General features: G+C 39.4%; 1 protein-coding gene across 1 annotated transcript in view; it reads left to right on the forward strand.

Moving 5' to 3' along the window:
* The first annotated feature begins 2315 nt into the window (after positions 1 to 2315).
* Positions 2316 to 6125, forward strand: part of Rc3h2 (ring finger and CCCH-type domains 2) — a 63760-nt gene continuing 59950 nt past the window's right edge. Inside the window, exon 1 of the mRNA XM_004641627.2 lies at positions 2316 to 2530. The gene's annotated coding sequence lies outside the window, so the exon portion shown is untranslated. The remainder of the gene's footprint in view (positions 2531 to 6125) is intronic.

Below are 6125 nucleotides of genomic sequence, written 5' to 3' on the forward strand. Positions count from 1 at the left end.
ATTGTTGTATGATTTTTTTGAGCACTTTTGAGATTTTTGTGTGCAGAGAAGGCATTTTGTAAGTGATAGTTGTTATTTATATTATTTATTCCTGGTAAGTAAGTAGCACACAGTAATCACAAGACATTCCTAGGAGACTATCTGTTTGCATGATGTGTCTAAAATATTTCAGAAACATGAAATCTTAACGTGCAGGTATGGCAAAGTAAAATGCAAAATTTATTCATGAAAATACTTTGCTTTTGTTTCAGATATGACAGAAAAATGTAATGTCTTTTGAGTTCAGCCCCTTCTTGCATTTACATATATAAAAGATTTTGGAAAGGTAGTTGTTAAAGCGAAAATCCTTGTCCTTTTTCCTTGGATGTAACTGTTTTACATGTTTACATAAGAAATAATAAACCAGAGGTAAGAACAGAAAATATTAATCTTTTCCCTGTGTTTGTGAAATTGTTTTCTTCTTTCTTTCTCTGTTTCTTTCTTTTTGGAGACAAAGTCTTGCTATGTAGTACAGGGTGGACTTGAACTCACTATGTAGCCCAGGCTGGCCTCTAACTTGCAGCCAAGCTGTTGCCTCAGCCTGATTGCTGTGATCACAGTGGAGCACCACCCCTACTGGCTGTATATGTGAATTTTGTGTGTGTACAGTGCTGGGGAATCCAACCCAGGGCCTTATGCATGCAAATAAAAACCCTAGCACTGATCCACATCACCAATCCCTACATTTATGAATTTTAAAGGACACCATTTTCCCTGGTTATTAATTTCAGGAATACCTACTGAGACCCTACTAGAAATTAGGTAGACAAAAATCCCTGTCTTCATGAAATTTACATTCTAGTAGAGGGAGACAGTACACAGATAAGTAAAATTAATGTATGTCAGATTTTGAAAGAGACAATGTGGGTATAGTGCTGCAGAAGGGTGGGATTATAACTTTAAATGTGATCAATCCACTTTTGAAAAATACATTATTGTCTTTTGGATGTAAATATATCGTATACCTAATGGAATATAAAATTACACAAATACAATTAGTTGGAAAACATGTATATAAAACCACTCACCATTTTCCACCTGAAAGTACAAAAATGAATCACTAATTATTGGAATATGGCTATTGCATGGGGAAAATATCTAATGGGGCAAATAAACTTTTCCAGGGCAGGTAAGATAGCTCAATGGATTAAGTGCTTGCTTAGGCAAGTGCAGGAACCAGGGTTCAATCCCCAGCACCACAGGCCACGTAGGCCCCACCCCTGGGGCCCGCTGGTTGGGCCACCTGCACCAGGTGTGGAGGCACATGCCTGTAATCTCAGCGTTGGGGAGGCTGAAAACAGAATCACTAGAGGCCAAGCTATGTAGTGAGAACCTGTACCAAATACATTAAAAAAAAATTCTTTTCCAAAACCGGTGACTTTTCCTTACACAAGTACTAATAGCCGTATGTTATTATGTTACTTTTCCATATTTAATTTATATTCGACTTCTGTAGATCTGTTATGCATATGGTTTCACCTTGAAAAGTGTTTTGAATTTATGTCATGGCTCATTCTCTTAAGTTTCTTATCAGTAGCAGCGTATATATTATCTGCCTTATATAATTATTTCATTAAGTAAATGAAATGTAAGTAAAACAAATACTTTTAAAACACCTAAATAGGGCCTTATATATGGTAGATGGTAAATGTAGATGGTAAGTCTTTTTCATTTGTAAAAACTAATTTCTATGTTAAACTTGGCTTTGAGAAAGCCTTCAAGAAATGTTTGCTACATAATGCCAAATTTTTGCGATTAAATTTTGATTCTTAGCTTGAGGCTAACAAGTTTTCAATAAAGAGATTAGATAGGTGGGAAGTGTCTGCCAAATACACTTCTTCATTTTAATGTTTTTCGTGATTTGTAATCGGGAGATTACTCGGTATCTATGTTAATTCGTTTAGAAGACAGTGAAGTAAGATTAACATAGACCCATTAGATTCTGCGCAACAGATAACACGCTCTTCCTGGTGGTATTCTGACACTGGCTTAAATCCGCGTCTAGCAAGAAGGTTCAAGACGCAAATCTAAGTGCGGGGAGTTTCCCATCAGTCCCTTCGACATGTCTTGCTCGCCTCACAACATCTCCCACAGTACTCTGGGACTCCCTTGTCACATGACAGGGGAGGGATTCGTGCGAGCATTTTAGGTGGTGAAGGTAACTACGCTTCTTTTCCACTCCCCAACTCCCGGGCACACGTAATCTCGCGTGAAGTGGGCAGTATCTTCTCGCGAGAACCAAATCGGGATCCTTCAGGTCCGCCTCCGTGGTGAAGAGGAGGAGGAGAAGAAGGGGGAGGGAGGAGGAGGAGGCCCCGTCGCGGCCTTTGCCGCCGCCAACGGGGCTGTCCCTGTAGCTCCCGATGGAGTTTGAGGCCGTGAAACCGCCGCCGAGCTCTGCCGCGGCGAGACGAGGCGCCTCCATCGCCGAGCCGCGCCGTCGCGGGGCTCCCGGGAGCGGCCCTTAGCGACCCCGCCCGGGCCCCCTCAGGTAGGGCGGGGGCGGGCACGATGCGGCTCGGGCCCCAACCCCGGTGCCGGGTCCCCAGCGGACGGGAGGGGGCCTGTCGCAGCCCGGGGGCCTGTACACTGTCGCCGCCGGGGTCCTGCGGGTTGGGGACGGAGGGCCGCACCTGACATTCGGACCGAACCGGGGCCTGAAGAAGGCCCCTCACGGGTAGGGCTTTTCGATGCGGAGCGACCAGCTCAAATGGCCACCTTTCGGCCCTGGCCCAGGGGACGCCTCTGGCCATGAGGAACCCACCCAAGGAAAGGCCAGGCTTCCTTCTCCCTCTCCTCCTAGTTACTAAGAGGCTTTGGAAGACGTTGTGGAAATCAGGTCCTCTCCCAGCCTTTTCTCTTTCTGCCTGGGCTTCCCGAGACTCCTAACTCCGGGACGGTGGAGGCGATCTGAGTGGTGTAAATAGGGACCCTGGCCAAACAATGCCCTGGGAGGGCTTAACCTCGCAGGAGGGAGATTGGCCGGACCGGAATGGTTACACTGGGTATGTGACTAGAAGGAATGGCATGAAACACAGCCAGGGAATTCTGCTGTGCCTTTCTTCTTCCATTCTTTCTTTTTGTTTTTACCCCCCTTGGGGAAGCCTCTTGAGGAGACTCTTCCACCATCTTAGAAGAATGGTAGAAAGCATCTTTGTTTCTCAGAAAAGCAGCTGTACTTTTTTCTGTTCTAGGTTTCTGGAAGGGAGATGAGAGTAGCTGTCATTTCCATCCATCAAATCAGCAGAGTTTTAAAATACCGGCAGATACAACCTTCACACCAAAATAGTCTCAAGTAATCATTGTTATAAAGATCTAATGTAGTGATTCTCAACCTGTTTTGTTTTCATAAAGTCCACCTGGTTTCTCATTTTAATTCCTACTGTCCGCTTACCTAAGTCACTTATTTGCAATTTTTATTCACCTATCCATCCACTATGATTAGAATGACTGTATCCTGAGATAAAGGAATCTTATTCCCATTTTTGTGTTAGTCACACTATCAAGTTGCAATAGGAACTTGTGATTAACTTGAGAAAGCTAATGTTGCTACACTACAGCGACATAATTTCACCAAAAGCAAAGAAATATTTTAGTCAGTGCAACCATTTTGTGGTTAAATATATGCAGACTTAGTAAAGGCTTTTTAAGTCATTAAGAATAGTTCATAAGTACTTATGGTACTTATTCTAACCTCATATCCTATTCTAACCTCATATCCCTAACTCAAGTTGTTTACTTCCACATTCCAATTCCTTTTTCTATTTTTTGTCATTTTAAGACAGGGTCTTGCTGTGCAGTTCAGCGTGGCCTTGAGCTCACTTTGTAACCAAGGCTGGTCTTGAACTTGTAACGATCATTCTGGCTCAGCTCCCCAGTGCTGGCATTACCACCTTCCAATTTTTTAAGAAGTAGAGGCCAACACATCCTGTTAAAGTTTTTTTTCAATATTGCCGTTTCTGTTGATTTGGATATTCATCTTTTCTCACTGTAGAGTTTGGAAAGTTGCTAGGACAAAATGTCCAGTCATGTTTAGAAAAAGGAGATGGAGTGATTGAAACAAGCTTTTATTCTGTGAGGAGCTCAGTGCATGTGCTCATTACTGAATCTTTTTTTTTTTTTTTTTTCATTACTGAATCTTTTAAGTTACTCCTGATCTGTCATTATGGCTGTGTTAACCTGACATGTAAGAAGACTTGTCCTTTGTTCATTTATTTTTTTTAATTTTTTTATTTTTTGTGGTGTCAGGGATTGAACTCGGGACCTTGTGCTTGCCAGGCATGCACCTAAGTCACTGAGCTATATCCCCAGCCCCTGTTCATTTATTTTTATTAATTCATTTTCTACTTTTTAAATTTGCTTATACTCAGGATTTTATATTAAAAAATAGACTTAGACTTCTTGTGAATTGTATATGATAGCTAAGAATGCTAAATAAACTTTTAACAAGGTTATAATAAGTACTTATCATTTTGGCTGGATTGGTGACTGAAATTTCAGTTTCATAGTGATGGCAAAAGGAAGCATATGGGCTAAAGGTACTGAAAATTAAAAACAAATTGATGTTTTGCATCCCTGCTCTTGAATGTTACAAGTTTTCTCATTTTATGGAAGTTAAGTGTAACTTTTACATCAACATTCTTTTCTTCTTTTTTTTTTTGTGGAGCTGGGGATTGAACTCAGTCCCTTAAGCGCTTATTCTATTGAGCCATCTCCCTGGCCCAACATCAACATTCTTAATAAAAAGTTAGTTTTGAGTGTTACTTTATAATCTTTAGTAATCTGGAGTTGTACTGTTCAGTACTACTCAGTAGCCATGTGTGGTAGTTGAGGACTTCAGATGGAAGTAATGTGACTTCAGTTGTTTTATAAGTATAAAATACACAGGAAATTTCAAATACTTAACATAAAATTCTCTAATATTTCAGTTTTCATACTGAAATATATTGAGATTTTGGATATTTTGAAGTAAATAAAATATATTACTAAAATTAATCTTTTTTTTAATTTTATTTTTTTGGTGGAACTAGGGATTGAACTCAGGCCCTTGCATTTGCCAGGCAAGCACTTATTCTACTGAGCCATCTCCTGGCCCCTTTTAATTACCTTTTTGTAAACTTTTTGGTGCTGTGAATTGAACTTGGCCTTGAGCATGCTAAATGTGCACACTGAATTACATTCTCAACCACTGGCCTTATGTTATTATTAGATATTGCTATTGTAGAGCAGCATTATTCCAAGAAATAAATTGACTGAATAAAAGTATACATATGGGACTGAGCATGTGGCTAAGTAGTAGAGAACTTACTTAGTATTTATGAGGCACTGGGTTTGAGCCCCCAGCACCATGATAAATAACAGAACCAAAAATTTCCTGACACAATACCCTTTTACAATCAAAATAATCAAAGGTTAATAAGCAAGCAAAGTAGTCTTAATATCTGTTGGCCTTTATATGATAGGCAGGGCGTATGCCTGTAATCCCGGTACTTGGAAGGCTAAGGAGGCAGGCAGATCACTGAATACAAGACCTACCTGGGCTATATAGTGAGTTCAAGACCATCCTGAACTATATAGCACAGACCTTGCCTCAACCAAAAATAAATAAGTAAATAAATAAATAATAGGCTGAAATAAGTAACTTCAGTAAGTATTGAAGTCAAACCATCCCAAAAGAATCAGAACTATTAAAATAGAAAAATCTGATTGCACTATTAATGTATTGTAAGTTGTATCTCATAATAGTTTAAAAATTGAGTTCAACCTGTAGCTGATTTAAGATGTAAAACTTGAGTCTTATATACTTCAAGTGTTTCATAACTCAGTCACATATAATAATTATGATTCAGATTCTTTTTTTGATCATCCTTTTGATATTTGGATACTGAGTTTTAGAGTTTATAAGTTATTTCTTTTGGAAATTACTTTGTTCACTTGTTTTAAAGGCCTAAATTGTACTCAGCCCAAAGCTAATTAGTATTGTTGAGTTTTCTGAATTGAGAAATATTGTTATATTTCATTTCAATAGAGTGTAGTCATCACATAGGTGATGCAGAGTAAAAACAATGATTTTTTTTTTTTTTTTT

Source organism: Octodon degus, unplaced genomic scaffold (genome assembly GCF_000260255.1).
Source record: "Octodon degus isolate 3935 unplaced genomic scaffold, OctDeg1.0 scaffold00138, whole genome shotgun sequence".
In the NCBI taxonomy this organism is placed as follows: domain Eukaryota; kingdom Metazoa; phylum Chordata; class Mammalia; order Rodentia; family Octodontidae; genus Octodon; species Octodon degus.